Source organism: Bos javanicus, chromosome 25, assembly GCF_032452875.1.
Source record: "Bos javanicus breed banteng chromosome 25, ARS-OSU_banteng_1.0, whole genome shotgun sequence".
In the NCBI taxonomy this organism is placed as follows: Eukaryota; Metazoa; Chordata; class Mammalia; order Artiodactyla; family Bovidae; genus Bos; species Bos javanicus.
In genome coordinates, this window is record NC_083892.1 from 7,796,537 (window position 1) to 7,818,766 (window position 22,230).

A 22,230-nucleotide genomic window follows, 5' to 3' on the forward strand; every position below is an offset into this window, starting at 1 on the left:
ATGTATGGATGTGAGAATTGGACGGTGAAGAAGGCTGAGCGCCGAGGAATTGATGCTTTTGAACTGTGGTGTTGGATTAGACTCTTTCGAGTCCCTTGGACTGCAAGGAGATCTAACCAGTCCATTCTGAAGGAGATCAGCCCTGGGATTTCTTTGGAAGGAATGATGCTAAAGCTGAAACTTCAGTACTTTGGCCACCTCATGCGAAGAGTTGACTCATTGGAAAAGACTCTGATGCTGGGAGGGATTGGGGGCAGGAGGAGGAGACGACAGAGGATGAGATGGCTGGATGGCATCACTGACTCGATGGACGTGAGTCTGGGTGAACTCCGGGAGTTGGTGATGGACAGGGAGGCCTGGCATGCTATGATTCATGGGGTCGCAAAGAGTCGGACATGACTGAGCGACTGAACTGAACTGAACTGAGGCCTCCCTGTCCATTACCAACTCCTGGAGTTCACCCAAACTCGTGTCCATCGAGTCGGTGATGCCATCCAGCCATCTCATCCTCTGTCATCCCCTTCTCCTCCTGCCCCCAATCCCTCCCAGCATCAGAGTCTTTTCCAATGAGTCAACTCTTCACATGAGGTGGCCAGAGTATTGGAGTTTCTAATTAATTCAGGTGGAGCTTTAGCGTCAGTCCTTCCAAAGAACACCCAGGACTGATCTCCTTTAGAATGGATTGGTTGGATCTCCTTGCAGTCCAAGGGACTCTCAAGAGTCTTCTCCAACACCACAGTTCAAAAGCATCAATTCTTCAGCGCTCAGCTTTCTTCACAGTCCAACTCTCACATCCATACATGACCACTGGAAAAACCATAGCCTTGACTAGACGGACCTTTGTGTAGTTCTGCATAAATCTTTTATGTATTTACTGCTGCACCAGGTCTTTGTTTCTGCACACGGGCCCTCTCTATCTGTGGTGAGTCGTGGCTACTCTTGGTCCTGGTGCTCAGGCTTCTTGCTGCAGAGCACAGACTCTAGGCTCATGGGCATGGGTTTAGTTGCCCCACGGCACGTGCAATCTTCCTGGGCCAGGGATGGAACCCATATCCACTGCATTGGCAGGTGGATTCTTAACCACTGGACCACCGGGAAGTCCTCCTAGGTGTATCATTAATTCAGGTGTATTCAGAGATTTGTACAACCATCACCATGGCCAATTGAATATTTTCATTTCCCCCCCCAATCCTCTACCCACTGGGGCTTCCCAGGTGGCCCTAAGTGGTAAAGAACCTGCCTGCGAATGTAGGAGACATAGATGACACAGGTTCAGCCCCTCCTTCCTGGAGGAGGACATAGCAACCCACTCCAGTATTCTTGCCTGGAGAACCCCATGGACAGAGGAGCCTGGTGGGCTATGGTCCATAGGGTCGCAAAGGGTTGGATACAGCTGAAATGACTTAGCACACATGCACTAAGTCTATATTTCCCATCCCCACAGCCTTTGGCAACCACAAATCTGCTTTCTGTGTCTATGGATAAACTTATTCTGAACATTTCGCATAAATGGAATCAGAGAATATGTGGCCTTTTGTGTCTGGCTTATTTCACTCAGACTGTTGTCTTCAAAGTTCATCAAGATAGCGTGTGTCAGTGTGTAGGTCCTTTTTCTGGATGAATAATATTCCATGGTAGGATGTACAACTTTTATTTCTCTATTCATCTGTTCCTAGGTATTTTGAGTTACTTCCAGAAGCTAAACCTTGACCCTTTATTGGGCCAGTTCTTGGATCAGTTAACCTCCTCTTCTGTCTTGGCTTGCCCGTCTGTAAAGTGGGGTAATGGCTCCAGGTCGTAGGCAGGGCCAGGACTCACCTACACAGCCCCTTTGTTTGAAATAGAAGTGCCCCTCTTGGCAGACACTTGTCTCATCACAGGGCAGTGTGCACAGACAGAGCCTTTGTTACCAGAAGCAAGATTGGCCAGAGGTTCTTGGGCTGGGTTTTACACCCTATCCTCTACCTTTTTCAAAAATGTCCAGTGCTTTGATTTTAGCTTCATGGTTTCCATTAAAAATGCCATTGTCCAAAGTCATTTAAGTCAGCTTCTATTTTCTCCCACCGCCTTCAGTGAGCTTTTGTCAAATACTTGTAGTATATAGTTGGATTCATTTGTTACTGTCTGCATTTTGTCCTGGGACTACCCCCCCTCAATATCCCTCTTGACTTTTAACACAATTTGTGTGCATTAAAAGTTCACTCTTGATACTTCCCTGGTGGTCCAGTGGCTAAGAGTCCGTGCTCCAACTGCCTGGGGGCCCAGATTCTACCCCGGTCACGAAACTAGATCCCACATGCCACAATCAAGACCCAGCGCAGCCATGCGCCAAATAGATGACATTCATTCTTTGTACAGTTCTATCGGTTTTACAAATGCATAGGAATGAGTATCCCCCTCCCCAACTATCAACATGAACATCTTAAAAATTCCTCTGCCTCCCCCGCCCCCGCCCCACTGTCGACTTTCTCGCTTCTCCCTGACCCTCCCTTCTCCCTTCTGGCTTCCACCTTCTCCCTTGTCTCTGACCCTGCCCAACTCTGATCCCTTGCCTCCCACTTGGTACTATGCACACATTGGACAACCGCAAGCACAGCTCTCTGCCCGTGGGGTTGTTAGGACACGTAGATGAATTCGTGGGAAGCACTCAGGACAGGCTGGACAATCCCTGTGGCTCAGCAGTAAAGAATTCGCCTACAATGCAGGAGACGCAGGAGTGTGGGTTCAGTGCAGCAACTAAGCCCGGGTGCCAGAACGCCCTAGAGCCTGTGCTCTGCAAGAGAGACGCCACCGCAAGGGAAGCCACTGCAAGGAAGAGATACCACAACTAGAACCCACCTGCAGCAGCGAAGACCCAGCACAGCCAAAAAATAACTAATTAATTATATACCTAGGAGAGTTGTGCAGTATGTAGACGATATCTCACTAAAGCTGTTATTTCAAACAAAACAAGACACAAAAGATTTCTACTGTTGCAGCTTTAGCCCCACTCCATAGGAGGTCACACCAGCTTACTCTAACTCAGGCAGGCCTGTCAAATTTTAAAACCCACATCCCAGAAATTCCTCCGCCACTGAACTAATACAAACAGCCATTATTTAGCCTGGCCCACCCTGTGCCAGCTACTTTCCTTACTTTTTTTAAAAACTTATTTTTCAAATTTTACTTTTTGATTGCACACATGTGGGATCTTAGTTCCCAGACCAGGGATCAAACCTGTTAAACCCATGTCCTTTGCATTGGCCACTGGACCATCAGGGAAGTCCTGTTACTTTTTTTTACTTTTAACTCCACTTTTCACACTAGCTGGGTAGGATGGATTCCAGGCTTCCATATTTTCTGGGTAGGTTGTGTTCCTGAAGACTTGGCAACATTTATAAAGCTTAATCATTCAAAATTACCCTTGACAATGGAAGGCGGGTTATTTCTGTTTACCTGTTCAGGTGGGGTCAGAGTAGAGACACACTAAGTGTTCTTCAGGCCTCTTGGTCCTATGAGCCTTGAGATTACTGGAGCCTTAAATAAACGTGGGGGTCAAAGGAATCTGGGCTTCCCTGCTGGCTCAGCGTTAAAGAATCCACCTGCCAATGCAGGAGACTTGGGTTCAATTCCTGGTCTGGAAAGAATCCCTGGAGAAGGAAATAGCAACCCACTCCAGTATTCTTGCCTGGGAAATCTCACGGACAGAGGAACTGGCCAGCTACAGTCCATGGGGTTGCAAAAGATTTGGACACAACTTAGCGACTAAACAACAACAGCAAGCAATTTGTATTACTTCACGTGAGGACAAAAAGTGAGGTTTGACCCATATTTTTATGTCATTGATTCAGATTTGAAAAACGACAACACTAAAAGATGATTGGTTTATGCAGAGGTTGGCAGTAGTTTGTCCAAAGTCACACAGCAAGTGTTAGGACCAGGATTCTAAGTCTGTCTACACTCTGAAGCTGGGGCTCCACCGCTTGGTTGACTTAGTTGCTCCCAATGCAGGGGACTCAGGTTGGATCCCTGCTTAGGGAACTGGATCCCTGCTTAGGGATCTAGATCCCAGAGGACCCAACCAAAGATTCTGAAGGCGGCAAGTGAAGATCCTGCATGCCACACTTGAGACCCATCGCAGCCAAATAAAGAAATAAACATTAAAAAGAAAAACCCACCTGCTGAGTTTTAAAGTGGGTAGCCCTGACCGGATCCAGTTTGGCAAGCAAAGTATTCAAATAACTATTCTCAAAGGGACATGGTATTCTTTCTTTGAAGTATTTAGTCTTGGGAGGAATTTGTTAAAACTTTAAATTCATTACAAACTTAAGTTTCTAAAACCTGTAACAGTTTGGATTTGAATAAAAGCTTTTGGCTTCCAATGAATTGTTTGCTGTTGGCTTCTCCTTTGAGCATCTGTGAGCCACAGGGCAGAACCCAATCAGCTCTGTGCCCTCTCCTCCCTGAACCTGCCTCTACATGTGTTGAAAGCGGAGAATCCTGCTTCCGTCAATCTCACTGAGCTACAGTCAAGTTCAAAAGCGATAAAGCAAGGGTTGGCCGACTGTAGCCCGTGGGCCACATTTTTCTGGTTTACTTCCTGTTTTTGTATAGCCCGAGAATGAAGAATGGTTTTTACATTTTTTGTCAACGGTTGGGGGAAAAAGATCAGTGAATAGTATTTTGAAAAATTATGAAACTTCACATTTCAGTATCCATTAATAAGGTTTATTGGAACAGGGCCACAGCCATTCATTTATTGCCTGTGGCTCTTAGGGTAGCACACTGGAGTGGTTGAGACAGATTGTGTGGTCCAAACTATTTAATATCTGAACCTTTACAAAAAAAAAAAAAAAAAAGACCGCAGATGCAGAATGCTCTAGGTAAAATGGCATTTACCATGTAAATTGTTCTTGTTCTTGTTTAGTTGCTAAGTGGTATGCAACCCCATGGACTATATAGCCCACCAGGCTTCTCTGTCCTTGGAATTTCCCAGGCAAGAATATCTGAGTGGGCTGTCATTTCCTTCTCCAGGGGATCTTCCTAATCCAGCAATCGAATCTACATCTCTTACATTGGCAGGTGGGTTCTTTACCACTGAGCCACCAGGGAAGCCTGCCATATAAATATCAACTACTATTTATTCTTCTTTATCAATCATTTTCCTAATATACACACACCAATCTTTTTCTTAACTTGTATTTTAAATTAATTAGATTTATTTGCAAGCATTCATTTTCTTCTAGAAGATTATTTTTCAAAATATTTAGTTGGGAATTCCCTGAAAGTCCAGTGGTTAGGACTCTGCACTTTCAATCCCTGGTCAGGGAACTCGGATCCCGAATCTGAGCAGTGCAGCCAAATTTAAAAAAAAAAAAAAAAAAATATATATATATATATATTCTTGTTAAGCCAACAAATGACAAATAGGGAAAAAATACTCATGAAATAAACAAACAAAAATCATTGTTGTTAAGTCAATGAATGATAGAGAAAAAATAGTCATGACATAGGCAAAGGATGGAAATCCTTCTTGCAGAAAAGAATATTTTTCGATAAAAACAAAGTTTTATTAATTAATTTGGCCATAAAACCAAATAGTAAATAATGAACAAACAGAAGGTAGCCAACCTAGTTACTATCTAAATTAAAACAAGGTACTTTTTCACCCAGCAAATTGACCATAGTTAAAAACTTAAAAGATGAATACCCAGTGATGGAGATGATTCACGAAAATGGACTTCTATTGCAGATGGGATGTTATCCTGAGTAATAATTTTTTGACTTTTAGGACCTAAGTTCTTCAACCAAGCCCTGAACCCAGGTCCCAGCAGTGAAAACACCAAGTCTTAATCACTGGACCGCCAGGGAATCCCCATGAATAATAAATTTTAAGTGTTTAAAATTTTTCAATTTAAAATGTCTTTAAGTTTAAAACACATAGGTTTGAAACAAACAAAAAAATTTTTTTTTCCATTATTTTTTCAACAAATATTTGAATGAGCATCAAATGAGTGCCAGGCCATGGGAAAGAATTTACATTTGATATATTTGGAATGGAGAAGCCATTGAAGTGTTTTAGACAGGGAATAGCATGGTCAGATTTACACTTTTAAAAATATCTCTGGCTGTTGGAGGAGATTTGGCCCTGGAGCAGGGAGACCGCAGGTGGCAGAGGATGAGATGGTTAGATAGCATCACTGACTCTATGGACATGAGTTTGAGCGAACTTCGGGAGATGGTGAAGGACAGGGGAGCCTGACGTGCTATGGTTCTTGGGGTTGCAAAGAGTCAGATGCAACTTAGCGACTGAGCAACAGCAATAACAACAGAGAGACCAGTTAGCAGGCTTTGGCAATTACCATTTAAATATTATTTATATGTAATAAATATACTTCATTTAACTCAATTATATCTAAGCTTATCTCATTTTCTTTTTGGCCACAGTATACAGCTTGCAGGACTTTAGTTCCCCAACTAGGGTTTGAACCTGGGTCCCGTCAGTGAAAGTGACAGGACTATTCATATCATTCATTGACTTAACAACAATGATTCCTAACCACTGAGTCGCCTAGGAAGTCCCTCCAAGTTTATCATTTCAACAGGTAATTGACATAAAAAATTAATAATGGGACACTTTACATACATAATTTTTCTCAGTAAATCTTCAAAATCTGGCCTATATTTCACATTTACAATGTATCTCAATTTAGATGTCAAAATTTCATTGGGAAATACTTGATGTCCATTTAGATTTCAAAAAATTTGCCCTTGAAAAATTAGTCAAAATGTTATCAAGAACAGTTTAACTGGTATTTCTATGTATTTCAAATTTCCTTTGAAGATAATATCAATATTCAAAAGTAGAACTATATAACCAAGTTATTTCAAAAACACTTAAAATTTCTTCAGTAACAGAATCAAGCATCAGTTCTTAAACTTGAATTAATTCAAATTAAATTCAATTAGATGTTCAGCTCCTCAGTCGCACTATTTATATTTCAAAGGCCCAGCTGCCAGGGGCCTGTGGCTGCTGTTCTGGGCAGCCCTGATATAGAACATTTCCATTATGGCAGAAAGTTTGGCTTGAAGCAAAAGGTTAGAGGGTTATTATGAAGATTAATCGAATTCATGGGTTTAGTTGTGCTTCCCTGGTGGCTCAGTGGTAAAGAATCCACCTGCCAATGCAGGAGCCATGAGTTCGATCCCTAGGCCAGGAAGGTGTCCTGGAGAAGGAAATGGCAACCAACCCACTCCAGTATTCTCACCTGGGAAACCCCATGGACTGAGGAGCCTGGCGGGCTACAGTCCATGAGGTCACAAATGAGCTGGACACGGCTTAGTGACTCAATAACAGCAACAACAAAGAGTTTAGTTAGCACTGTTCATGTCCAGCTCTCAAAAGAGTGCTGAGTACCATGTAGGTACTTCACTGGGACAACCTCCAGGTAGCCCAGTCTTCCTAGATGGGTCAAGCCCAAGTCTGTCCATCATATGCCTTATCCTCTCTTCCTGCCTGGAACTCTATTCTGCCTCCTAAGAGCTCCTAATGAGTCCCCTGCCTCTGTCCATCCCTGCCTGCCCAAGTTCAGGCCAATGTTCCTTCTCACCCTCCTGTTCATCTCTTTGACTCTCCTTCCCCTCTACCCTTCCAGGGTGGCCCCAGTTTTCCAGGCCCATCCATCCAGACACTCCCAGGTCTAAACCACTCCTCCCACCATAGCCAGAGTCATCCTTTCAAAATGTGATGGGATAACTCCCTTAAGAACCTTCTAGATACCACCTTGCTTTATCTGGACCCTCCCTGCCTGCCTTTCCACCTCATCTTAAATCTGAAGGCCTCAAGGACTTTCTGGAGATGCCCATCCAACGTTTGCCCCAAGTGACATCATTCACTTTCTTTAAAAAAAAAAAAACAAAGTTTTTATTTCATATTGGCTGGGCGGGAGCCCTGGGGGGCTTCTCAAATGGAACTAGTGGTAAAGAACCCGCTTGCCAATGCAGGAGACACAACAACGCAGGTTTGATCCCTGGGTCAGGAAGATCCCCTGCAGGAGGGCATGGCAACCCACTCCAGAATTCTTGCCTGGAGAATCCCATGGACAGAGGAGCCTGGAGGGCTACAGTGAGGTTGCAAAAGAGTTGGACATGACTTAGCACTCACACAGGCATAGCGGATTAACAATGTTTCCATAGTTTCAGGAGAACAGAGAAGGGACTCACCCATACATAAACATGTATCCATTCTCCCCATCCAGGCTGGCACAAAATCTGGGCAGATTCCATGTGCTATACAGTAAGTCCTTGTTAGTTATCCATTTTAAATATAGCGAGGTGTATAGTTCAGTTCAGTTCTGTCGCTCAGTCATGTCCGATTCCTTGTGACCCCATGCACTGCAGCACACCAGGTCTCCCTGTCCATTGCCAGCTCCCGGAGTTTACTCAAACTCATGTCCATGGAGTCAGTGATGCCATCCAACCCTCTCATCCTCTGTCATCCCCTTCTCCTTCTGCCTTCAATCTTTCCCAGCATCAGGGTCTTTTCAAATGAGTCAGTTCTTCGCATCAGGTGGCCAAAGTATTGGAGCTTCAGCTTTAGCATCAGTCCTTCGAGTGAATATTCAGGACTGATTTCCTTTAGGATGGACTGGTTGGATCTCCTTGCTGTCCAAGGGACTCTCAAGAGTCTTCTCCAACACCACTGTTCAAAAGCATCAATTCTTCGGCGCTCAGCTTTCTTTATAGTCCAACTCTCATGTCTATACATGACTACTGGAAAAATCACAGCTTTGACTAGACAGGCCTTTGTTGGCAAAGTAATGTCTCTGCTTTTTAACATGCTGTCTAGGTTGGTCATAACTTTTCTTCCAAGGAGAAAGCGTCTTTTAATTTCATGGCTGCAGTCACCATCTGCAGTGATTTTGGAGCCCCCAAAAATACAGTCTGTCATTGTTTCCATTGTTTCTCCATCTATTTGCCATGAAGTGATGGGACCACATGCCATGATCTTAGTTTTCTGAATGTTGAGTTTTAAGCCAATTTTTTCCCTTTCCTCTTTCACTTTCATCAAGAGGCTCTTCAGTTCTTCTTCACTTTCTGCCATAAGGATGGTGTCATCTGCATATCTGAGGTTATTGATATTTCTCCCAGCAATCTTGATTCCAGCTTGTGCTTCTTCCAGTCCAGCGTTTCTCATGATGTACTCTGCATATAAGTTAAATAAGCAGGGTGACAATATACAGCTTTGACGTATTCCTTTCCCTATTTGGAACTAGTCTGTTGTTCCATGTCCAGTTCTAACTGTTGCTTCCTGACCTGCATACAGATTTCTCAAGAGGCAGGTCAGGTGGTCTCGTATTCCTATCTCTTTAAGAATTTTCCAGAGTTTGTTGTGGTCCACACAGTCAAAGGCTTTGATATAGTAAACAAAGCAGAAATAGATGTTTTTCTGGAACTCTCTTGCTTTTTCCATGATCCAGCAGATGTTGGTAATTTGATCTCTGGTTCCTCTGCCTTTTCTAAATCCACCTTGAACATCTGGAAGTTCATGGTTTACATACTGTTGAAGCCTGGCTTGGAGAATTCTGAGCATTACTTTACTAGCGTGTGAGATGAGTGCAGTTGTGTAGTAGTTTGAGCATTCTTTGGCATTGCTTTTCTTTGGGATTGGAATGAAAACTGACCTTTTTCAGTCCTGTGGCCACTGCTGAGTTTTACAAATTTGTTGGCACATTGAGTGCCGCACTTTCACAGCATCATCTTTTAGGATTTGAAATAGCTCAATTGGAATTCCATCACCTCCACTAGCTTTGTTCATAGTGATGCTTCCTAAGGCCCACTTGACTTCGCATTCCAGGATGTCTGGCTCTAGGTGAGTGATCACACCATTGTGATTGTCTGGGTCGTGAAGATCTTTTTTGTATAGCTCTTTTGTATATTCTTGCCACCTCTTCTTAATATGAAGACCTACAAGACCTTCTAGAACTAACACCCAAAAAAGATGTCCTTTTCATTATAGGGGACTGGAATGCAAAAGTAGGAAGTCAAGAAACACCTGGAGTAACAGGCAAATCTGGCCTTGGAGTACAGAATGAAGCAGAGCAAAAGCTAATAGAGTTTTGTCAAGAGAACGCACTGGTCATTGCAAACACCCTCTTCCAACAACACAAGAAAAGACTCTACACATGGACATCACCAGATGGTCAACACCAAAATCAGACTGATTATATTCTTTGCAGATAAAGATGGAGAAGTTCTATACAGTCAGCAAAAACAAGACCGGGAGCTGATTGTGGCACAGACTATGAACTCCTTATTGCCAAATTCAGACATAAATTGAAGAAAGTAGGGAAAAACCACTAGACCATTCAGGTATGACCTGAATCAAATCCTTTATGATTATACAATGGAAGTGAGAAATAGATTCAAGGGATTAGATCTGATAGAGTGCTTGAAGAACTATGGATGGAGGTTCCTGACATTGTACAGGAGGCAGGGATCAAGACCATCCCCAAGAAAAAGAAATACAAAAATGAAAGAAGAAAGGCAAAATGGTTGTCTGAGGAGGCCTTACAAATAGCTGAGAAAAGAAGAGAAGGGAAAGGCAAAGGAGAAAAGCAAAGATATATCCATCTGAATGCCGAGTTCCAAAGAATAGTAAGGAGAGGTAGGAAAGCCTTTCTCAGCGATCAGTGAAAAAGAAATAGAGGAAAAGAATAGAATGGGAAAGTCTAGCGATCTCTTCAGGAAAACTAGAGATACCAAGGGAACATTTCATGCAAAGATGAGCTCAATAAAGGACAGAAATGACATGGGTCTAACAGAAGCAGAAGCTATTAAGAAGAGGTGTGTACATGTGCATCCTAAACTCCTTAACTATCACTTCTCCCCATCCTTTATCCTAGCAACCCATAAGTATTCCATATTTATCTGAAATATATACTAGATTTCAAAGATTTACTAAGAGAAATGATGCAAAATGTTTCCTTCATTTTCTTAAGGTCCTCTGTAGCACCCCATCACTGTACCTGATACTTCTTCACAGCCATCATTGCAGTTGATTAAAAGGACTGATGACTTAACACTTGTTATGTGTTTTGCCTTTTTTTTTCCTTTCAATTTTTGGTTGTGCTGCATGGCATGTAGGATCTTAGTTCCCTGATCAGGGATTGAACACACGCCCCCTGCATTGAAAGTGCAGAGTCTTAACCACTGGACTGTCAGTGGTGTTTTGCCAAAAATCCTGTTTCACCTTTTCCCTACTAGATGTGAGTTTCTTCAATGAAGCAGAACCCCATTCCCTAGGGCCTGGTACACATAGGTGCTCAATGTGAGCTGATATTTTGCTAAATATAGATTAAAAACCAAAAAACCTCTGTCTCCTCCAGCAGAATATATCCATCCTCCTTAAGGTAGTAACTGCCCTTATCTCATTCTAGTTAGAATCCACAGGAAAGACTCAAATATTGCCTAAAGGAATAAACCGATATGTTTGTAGGGTTTGTAGGTTTCTCAGAGCCAGGATGTCTGTGGCAGCTGTGGGAACTAGCAGAGCTTTGCAGGCACCCCACCCACTAAGGAGCACCTTCCTCTAACATCCCCAACTCCAACCTCACCCTCAGGCACACAACCCTCTCCCTGTCTGTGGGGTTCCAAAGGCTAAATTCCCTGTGCAGGTAAAGCTAAGCCACTTTAGTCATGTCAATGGACTGAAGAAGCTAGGCTCTTCTGTCCATGGGGATTCTCCAGGCAAGAATACTGGAGTGGGTTGCCATTTCCTACTCCAGGGGATCTTCCCAACCCAGAGATAAAACCAGCGTCTCTTTTGTCTCCCTCATCAGCAGGTGGGTTCTTGACCACTAGCGCTACCTGGAAAACCCTTATCCACTGTGTGTGAGCTCAGTCGGGCCCAACTCTTTGTGACCCCATGGACGGTAGCCCATGAGGCGCCTCTGTCCATGCAATTCCCCAGGAAAGAAATACAGGAGTAGGTTGCCATTTCCTCCTCCAGGGGGTCTTCCTGGCCTGGAGATCGAACTGAGTGTCCTGTGTCCCCTGCATTCGCAGGTGGGTATTTTTTAAACACTGTGCCGCCTGGGAAGCCCATCCAAGGAATGTGGGACTACAAAAAAATATGCAGAAGGAAGCTGAAGATAGTGTTTACGTGAGGCCCAGAATGTCAGTTTCAAAGGGATGGGAGTAAGGGCCATGAGCCTCAGATTAAACCAAGGGAGGAAAAAGATCTTACAAGTTTTACAGAGATAGAAAAAATGCTCAGTATTTTCATGTTAACTTACACAAGGTCAGCTCTGGACTGGGGTGATTCCAGATTTGAAGTTTGTTTTTTTTTTTTTTTTGAAGGAGGGAAAAGTAATGACATTTCTAAACACAACAGTCAATTCAGCTGTACTCAATTAGGTAATCTTGTTCTTACCTTGGAAGATAACTGGATTTTAAAAAGGTAACAAAAGTGACTTAAGGGATTTTCAAGGGTGATTATGACTGCTCTTGGGCATCTGTGCCCATCCCATGTTGGAGCCTGGTGCTGTGGAGGAGCGCTTTTAGCCATGATCCTGGTTCAACTGATGAAGCACCCACCGGCCTTTCCTCTTCACCCATCCACTAACCTCTGTGCCCACTCCTCTCTTTCCACTAGCTGCTCAAAGACCCAACCTCAATTTGGTCAATTCAGCTTCCAAAGAGAAACCACCAAATGCAAGAGAAGGAGAGACAGAGGCTCAACTGCAAAGGAAAAGATATATTTGCATGCAGACCTACATCCTCCCTGGAGAAGAAACAAACCAGCTCTGGAAGGCAAAGTTAAGATTTCTGTAAGGTGGCCCATGGCAAGATTTACCTCTATGAAATCAACATCTTTCTTATGAACCAGGAATTGAGTTGGAAAACGTCATTGCAAAGAGCATACCTTGTCTTGTGTTCCTCCGGGCTTCCGGGAACCACCTGCAGGCTAAGCTGGTGCTGGGGGTGTTAGGGGAGAGCTGTCTCAGCAATTGGGGGCCGTTTGACGCTTTGGTCCTCCGGCCATACACAGGCTTTCGTTTCCGTTTCTGAGGTGTCCTTGACTTCGATAGCATGGCAAATCTCAAGACGGTGAGCTGTCTGGGAGCATAAAGAGGGCCCTGCATCTGGGAGAGGCAGTAGTAACGGGAAGGAGTTCTGGTCCTTCCCTTCTCAGCCTCCACTTATTATAGGCTCCCTCCCACCACCCTCCTCCCTACCCCAGCCCTTCCGAAGGCAGGGTCTGGAATCCTTGCTCATTTGCATAGCTTAAAGGTTTAGTCCAGGTATGGTTCCAGATTAGGGTTAGATCGCAACAAGGACTGCGGTTACAGCAATTTGGAGTCTCTACCTTTTACTGAATTATTGTGCAAAACCCACCTCGTACTCGGACTTTCACTCCAAATATTTGCTATGATATTTTCCTAGGTAGGTAGATAAGATAGATGATCAGATCAGATCAGTCGCTCAGTCGTGTCCGACTCTCTGCAACCCCATGACCATCACCAACTCCCAGAGTTGAGTCAGTGATGCCATCCAGCCATCTCATCCTCTGTCGTCCCCTTCTCCTCTTGCCCCCAATCCCTCCCAGCATCAGAGTCTTTTCCAATGAGTCAACTCTTCACATGAGGTGGCCAAAGTACTGGAGTTTCAGCTTCAGCATCATTCCTTCCAAAGAAATCCCAGGGCTGATCTCCTTCATGGTCCAAATCAGTGTCTACCATTTCAACACTGTGAGTCTCACGAATGGGCTTATCTATGAAACGGAAACAGACCCGAGAACACAGAACAGACTTTGGTTGCCAAGGGGGAGGTGGGGAGGGGAGGAACGGGTTGGGAGTATGGGATTAGTTGTTGGTGTTTAGTCCCCAAGTCATGTCTGACTCTTTGAGACCCCCGTGGACTGTAGCCCACCAGGCTCCTCTGTACATGGGATTTCCCAGACAAGAATACAGGAGTGGGTTGCCATTTCTTTCTCCAGGGGATCTTCCCGACTCGGATTGAACCCGTGTCCCCTGCATTGGCAGGTGGATTCTATACTGCCGAACCAACCACCTGGTAGCTGTTCAGTCCCTAAGTCGTGTCTGACTCTTTGCAACCCCACGAACTGTACCACACCAGGCTTCCCTGTCCTTCACTATCTCCCTGAGTTTGCTCAAACTCATGTCCACTGAGTCAGTGATGCCATCTAGTCATCTGATCCTCTGCCCGCTTCTCCTCTTGCCCTCAGTCTTTCCCAGCATCAGGGTCTTTTCCAATGAGTCTGCTCTTCACAACAGGTGGCCAAAGTATTGGAGCTTCATCATCAGTCCTTCCAAAGAATAAAGAAAGAAAGAAAATATTTGTCGTTCAGTTGTGTCCAAATCTCTGTGACCCCTTGGACTGTAGCCCACCAGGCTTCTCTGTCCAGGGGATTTTCCAGATAAGAATACCTGGAGTAGGTTGCCATTTCCTTCTCCAGGGGATCTTCCCGTTTAGGATTGACGGTTTTGATCTTCTTGCTGTCCGAGGGACTCTCAAGAGTCTTCTCCAGCACCACAGTTCGAAAAGCATCAATTCTTTGATGCTCAGCCTTCTTTATAGTCCAGCTCTTATGTCCATGCATGACTATTGAAAAAACCATAGCTTTGACTGTGTGTACATTTGTCGGCAAAGTGATGCCTCTTCTTTTTAATACGCTGTCTAGGTTTGTCATAGCTTTTCTTCCAAGGAGCAAGTGTCTTTTAATTTCATGGCTGCAGTCACCATCTGCAGTGATTTTGGAACCCAAGGAAAAAAAAAAGATGTCCTTTTCATCATGCTGCTGCTGCTGCTGCTAAGTCGCTTCAGTCGTGTCCGACTCTGTGAGGACTGGAATGCAAAAGTAGGAAGTCAAGAGATACTTAGAGTAACAGGCAAGTTTGGCCTTGGAGCACAAAATGAAGCAGGGCAAAGGCTAATAGAGTTTTGCCAAGAGAACGCACTGGTCATAGCAAATGCCTTCTTCCAACAACACAAGAGACATATGGACACCACCAGATGGCCAATACCGAAATCAGATTGATTATCTTCTTCACAGCCGAAGATGGAAGATCTCTATACAGTCAGCAAAAACAAGACCTGGAGCAGACTGTGGCTCAGATCATCAGCTCCTTATTGCAAAATTCAGGCTCAAATTGAAGAAAGTAGGGAAAACCACTAGGTCATTCAAATATGACCTAAATCAAATCTCTTATGATTGTACAGTGTAGGTGACAAATAGATTCAAGGGATTAGATATGATAGACAAAGTGCCTGAAGAACTATGGATGGAGGTTCTTAACACTGTACAGAAGGTGATGACCAAAACCATCCCCAAGAAAAAGAAATGCAAGAAGGCAAAGTGGTTGTCTGAGAAGGCCTTCCCAACAGCTGAGAAAAGAAGAGAAGCGAAGGGCAAAGGAGAAAGGGAAAGATATACCCAACTGAACACAGAGTTCCAAAGAACAGCAAGGAGAGATAAGAAGGCCTTCTTAAGGGAACAATGCAAAATAGAGGAAAACAATAGAATGGGAAAGGCTAGAGACCCGGTGATGGAAGTAAACTATTATATTTAGACTGGATAAACAACAATGCTACTGTATAGCACATGGAATTATATCAATCTCCTGTGACAAACACTAATGGAAAAGAATTTGAAAAAGAATTTGTATACCTATATAACTGAATCACTTTGCTGTCCAGCAGAATTTAACACAACACTGTACAGCAACTATACTTAAATAAAATAAATTAAAAAAAAGAAAACGCTGTTCATTTCATCTCACCCATTCTTTCCCTGAAGACTTACCCTTTCATAGGTTCCAAAGTTGGCTAGGTATGTTGGGGGCTATGAAACTAGGTCCACTTTAGATATTTTCCTTGTAACCTTAACACATTATTTCATTGTTTAATCATATTACAGTACAAGTTCATTGCACAAAGCAAACATAACTTTATACAACATTATTATATGCCATACATACTGTCCCATATCGATGCCTACTTCCCAAAGTTCCCACTAACAAATTCACTGCTGTGAAATAATCAGGTAATTTTAAAAGCTTTATATTTTGAATAAATGCTTACCAGGTTGTCATATGGGTGTTTGAGAATGCTTTGGGAACATACTATTTAGGTAGGAACATATTATTCTTTCTCTAATTAAAAAAAATTTTTTTAACGTTCTTTTAAAATCGTTTAGTTTATTTTTGTCTGCACTGGGTCTTTGCAGCTGCGTGGGCTTTCTCTAGTTGCAGCAAGCAAGGACTACTCCCTATTTGTTGTGCCTGGGCTTCTCATTGCAATGGCTTCCCTCGTTGCAGAGCATGGGCTCTAGGGCTTCAGCAGTTTTGGTGTCCAGCTTCGCTGTCCCATGGCATGTGGACTGGGGATGGAACCTACGTTTCCTGCATTGGCAGGCAGATTCCAATTGGACCTCCAGGGAAGTCTGAATTATTCTTTTTTTTAAGTAATAGGATATACTAATAGCAATAGCAACAACAAAAACCTTAGAAATAGCTCAAGTGTCCATCAACAGGAGAATGGTTAAATTATTTTTAGTATAATCATACTGTGGAATACTCTAGAGCAAAGAAAAGTGAAAGTTACTTTCACAGTCGTGTCAACTCTTTGCGACCCCATGGACTATAGCCTGCCAGGCTCCTCTGTCCATGGAATTCTCCAGGCAAGAATATGAAGTGGGTTGCCATTTCCTTCTCCAGGGCTCTGTAGCAATAAAAAACACAAATTATTGAGACGCGACAGCATGACAAACATTTTATTTACATCAACTACAAGAAGGAGAAAAACTAATCAATGGTGCTAGAACTTGGCATCATGGTTACCACTGGACAGGGAGTGGAGAAGGGGTATGATGAGGGGAAATTTGGGGTGCTGGAAATATTCTGCTAGTTGGTGTTGGTTTGTATGGTGGTTGCAGGATATGGCCATATGTAAAAAGTCACCAAAAAAAAAAAAAAAAAAGAATAAAGTCATCAAGCCACTACACTTAAGATTAGGGCACTGTTTTCAGTAGTCTGTACTTATGTGAGAGTTGGACCATAAAGAAAGCTGAGTGCCAAAGAATTCATGGTTTGGAACTGTGGTGCTGGAGAAGACTCTTGAGAGTCCCTTGGACTGCAAGGAGATCCAACCAGTCCATCATCCTAAAGGAAATCAGTCCTGAATATTCATTGGAAGGACTGATGCTGAAGCTGAAACTCCAATACTTTGGCCACCTGATGCGAAGAACTGACTCATTTGAAAAGACCCTGAAGCTGGGAAAGATTGAAGGCAGGAGAAGGGGATGACAGAAGATGGGATGGTTGGATGGCATCACTGACTCAATGCACATGAGTTTGAGTAAACTCTGGGAGTTGGTGATGCACAGGGAAGCCTAGTATGCTGCAGTCCATGGGGTCGCAAAGAGTTGGACACGACTGAACGATTGAACTGACTGACGATCCAACCTGCCAGTTGACTCCTAGGTATTTATCCCAAAGACATGAAAAGAGGCAGCCATGAAGACCTTCCAGTCAACATTTCTTCAGTCTATGCTGTGATGAGTCGCTCAGTTGTGTCCAGCTCTTTGCAACCCCGAGGACTGTAGCCCACCAGGCTGCTCTGTCCATGGGAATTCTCCAGGCAAGAATACTAGAGTGGGTTGCCATTCCCTTCTCCAGGGGATCTTCCCGACCCAGCGGTCAAACCCAAGTCTCCTGCAGTGCAGGCAGATTCTTTACCAAGGAGCCGCTGGAAAAACCCTCAGTGAAAGAAGCCAGATGCAAAAGACCACACGGAATAGGATTCCAATTATATGAAATGTCCAGAATAAGCAAATGCATTGAGACAGAGAGTGGATTAGTGGTTGCCCGGGGCTGGTGGAGCAAACGGGATTAACTGTAAATGGACCCAAGGGATCCTTTGAGAGTGATGGAATTTCTAAAATTAGATTATAGTGGAAGTGCATGTCGGTAAACTTACTAAAAATCATTGGATTGTACACTTTAAATGGGTTAATTTTATGATGTGTAAATTATACCTCAATAAAGGTAAAAAATAAAACCCTTCTAGTGCTGATGCAAAATCTGCTGCAGATATAACCATTAGTTAAATATGCAGCCACTTGAGTCATAAGTACTTTAAAAAGGACTTGCTGGCCTGACAAACTACCACTCCCTACAAAAGCCCTCATGCTTAGCCACCCTGGGTACTTGGAGTTCTTCTAGTCTCAGCCACTGCTTTACTTTTTTATTTCTTTTTTGCATTTTAGCTTCTTATTATATTTTTAAAAATTGTATACAACTTGAAAGACTATTTTCCACTTACAATTATTATGAAATATGGGCTGGGACTTCCCTGGTGGTCCACTGGTCAAAACTCCACCTTCGAATGCAGGGGACGAAGTGTTGATCCTTGGTCTGGGAACCAAGATCCCAGATGCTACAGAGCACTCATTCCACATGCCTCAACTACTGAGTTGAGTAAACTCCGGGAGTTGGGTTGAGTGTGAGTAAACTCCGGGAGTTGGTGATGGACAGGGAGGCCTGGCGTGCTGCAGTCCATGGGGTGGCAAAGGGTCAGACACGACTGAGCGACTGAACTGGACAACTACTGAGCCCAGGCGCCACAACTGGAGAGTCCGTGCACCATAACCAAAGATCCCACAAAATGCAGCAAAGATTCCATGTGCCACAACTAAGACCCAATGAAGCCAAATAAATAAACAAATATTAAAAAAAATTGGCTATATCACCTGCGTTGTGCAACATCGCATCCTTTAGCCTATCTTACACCGAATACTTTGTATCTCCCGCTCCCCGCATGGGGCTTCCCAGGTGGCACTAGTGGTAAAGAACCCGCCTGCCAATGCAGGAGACACAAGAGATGTGGGTTCGATCCCTGGGTGGGGAAGATGCCCTGGAGGAAGGCATGGCAACCCACTGCAGTATCCTTGCCTGGAGAATCCCATGGACAGAGGAGCCTGGTGGGCTCTAGTCCACGGGGTCCCAAAGAGTCAGACACGACTGAAGCGACTTAGTTCCCCTCACAGCCCCTCCCCCACCCTCACCCCCACTGGTAACCACCAGTTTGTTGTATCCCTGAGTCTGCCCCTTTTTTGTCATATTTGATAGTTTGTTGTATTTTTAAGATTCCGCATAGAAGTAATATTATACAGTATTTGTCTCTCTCTACCTCCACACTTTTGTTCCAGCAGTTTCCATGGCCCACAGGAGATGAAATTCTGAACATTTTTCAGAGTATTTCTCAGACTTCTGCCCTTTCAGAAGGCTTCTCCAGTGGCCCCGCTCTTCACACTCTACGGCTGCCTCACTCCCCACAGAATGGATTATTCCCTGCTCCAGCTTTGGTCTAACTGCATGATGAGAAAATTCCAGAGACCCGCTGTGCAACCTAGGTCCTGCGGTTAACACTGTGGTGTTGTGAACTTGGGCTTCCCCGGTGGTTCAGTGGTCAAGAACCCGCCTGCCAAGGCAGGAGATGCACAAGACTTGGGTTCGATCCCTGAGTCAGGAAGATCCCCCGGAGGTGACAATGGCAGCACACTCCAGTCTTCTTGCCTGGGAAATCCCATGGACAGAGGAGCCTGGTGGGCTGCAGTCCACGGGATTGCAAAGAGTCAGACATGACTGAGAGAGCACGCACGCATGTCACTCACTTAAAAACTTGTGGAGAAGGCAGATCTCAGGGTAAGTGTTTTTACTACAAAAGAAGAAAAAGAAAGAAAGGAAAAAAGAAGGGACACAAGAAATCTTTGGGAGGTGATGAATATTTTTGTTCCCTTGACTGTGGCAATGGTATCGTGGGTATATATGTGTGTGTCCAAACTCCCAAAATAAATATATTAAAGATGCATGGTTTGGGGGACGTCCCTGGTGGTCCAGTGACTAAGCCTTCTCACTTCCAAAGCAGGGGGCTCGGGTTTGATCCCTGGTCAGGGAACTAGGTCCCACAAACCACAATCAAGACCCAGTGAAGACAAATACATAAACTATATTTTTTTAAATGTACAATTTTGTATATTAAGTATGACTGAGTGGTCAGTCACTCAGTGATGTCTGACTCTTTGCAACACTGTGAACTATAGCCCGCCAGGCTCCTCTGTCCATGAGATTTCCCAAGCAAGAATACTGGAGTGGGTTGCCATTTCCTTCTCCAGGGGATCTTCCTGACCCTGGGATCAAACCTGTGTCTCCTGCATTGGCAGGCAGACTCTTTACCACTGAGCCATCTGGGAAGCCCATATTACATCCACCAAAGCTGAAAAAAGAAGCAAGAGATGGAAAAATAATTACATAAAATAATGTTGAAGATTCCCTGGAAGAGGGCATGGCAACCCACACACCAGTATTCTTGCCTGGAAAATCCCCATGGACAGAGGATCCTGGCTGGCTACAGTCTATGGGGTTGCAAAGAGTTGGACACGACTGAGTGACTAAGCACAACACAACACACTATCTTAAAGGGAATTTTTTTTCATTTTGGCCGTGCCAACACAGCTTGGGGACCCCCGCAGCGAAAGCGCCAAGTCTGAACCACTACCGCCATCGAATTCCCTCAAACGGAATTTAAAAAACAGATTCTATTGACCCCACTATTGTGAACTTTGTGTCACTTTTAGTTTGTTATCCGAGGCTCTGCATAAGAGCAAGACATGGAACAGGGCCTCAAAAGTTGAGGAGGTCAGGAAGGAATGGGGGAAGGAGGCAGGAGGAAAAAGTGGATGGGGGGATATAATTGAGCAGTGAAAGGAAAGTCCCCAATGGTTTCATTCATCCATTTCCTCACCGGGTCTTTACTGAGCACCTACTATGTGCTCAGCCTTAGGAACAAGAATGTGAACCCGCCAAGTCTAGCAGGGGTTTCTGTCAATAGGAGAGCTCCCAGAATGGTTATGATTTTAAAGGGCTAATCAAAGTCAACTGAACGCCTTTCTTTCCAAATCCAATTATTTTCGGGTGTGTGCAGCAGCAGGGGCTGAGTCATCAGCAAGTTTCCTTTGGCCCTACATTCTCCTGGAGGAGTCGGATTAAAAAATAGATACATCTCAAAGTGCCAGGAAGAGAAGCAAGGCAGGCTGAGGGGAAGAGAGGGTGGTCCAGGAACGCCTTCTAAGGAGGGGCGGTGGGAGGTAAGCGTCCAGCAGCCCTGGTATCTCTGCCCGCCAGCCCTGCTCTTGGTCAGGGGTGAGGGGTGGAGCTCCCTGTGCCTCAGTGTCTGGATTCTCAGCAACAGAGACAGTCATGCTGGCCCCAGCGTCACTCTGCAGATAAAACAGAGCAATGCTCAGAGAACCTGGGCACTGGCTGGGCAGGGAGCCCTGTGTTTCTAGAATGTCTCCTTCAGACTCTGACGTGCAGTGAGGTCACTTCACCCTCATACAGACTATTCAAAATAATAATAATAATCGTTGTTGTTGTTGAGTCAATCAGTTGTGTCTGATTCTCTGTGGCCCCATGGATGGTAGCCTTCCAGGCTCCTCTGTCCATGGGATTTCCCAGGCAAGAATACTGGAGTGGGTTGCCATTCCCTTCTCCAGGGGATCTTCCTGACGCAGGGATCAAACCTGGATCTCCTGCATTGCAGGCAGATTCTTTACCACCTGAGCCATCAGGGAAGTCCCCTGTGGTAGTAGTAATAATCCTAATTTGTTCTGATAGTTAATATCCATCTCCCAGCTATTGATTGTCAGCTCCACAAAGCAGAAAGAATTTCCTCTGTCTCTTTTTTGTCTCCCCAAAGCCTGCATATGACTGGGGGTAAAGAATCTGCCTGCAATGCAGGAGACCCGGGTTTGTTCCCTGGGTCAGGAAGATCCACTGGAGGAGGACATAGAACCCACTCCAGTATTCTTGCTTGGAGAATCCCATTGAGAGAGGAGCCTGGCAGGCTATGATCCATAGGGTCAAAAAGAGTTGGACACAACTGAGCAACTCACACACACAGTAGCAGTTTGGTGACTGAATGAATGGGAAGAACTTTTGTGTTTTGACCTTAGAATCAGATTGGCTTCTCTCCACTCCCTTCCCCTAAGTCCCTCCCATTCTCTCACCTCCAACACTTCTGTGAGGGCTTGACTTTGAAGCTGAGCCTTGAAGCTAGACCAGGAGGGAGGAGAAGCAGAGGCTCTGCCTTAAGGAGTGAAAGAGCTGGAGGGCAAAAGCCTGGAGGCTGGCTTCTGTATGAGCTTCAGGAAGACAGGAGGGGTCCAGG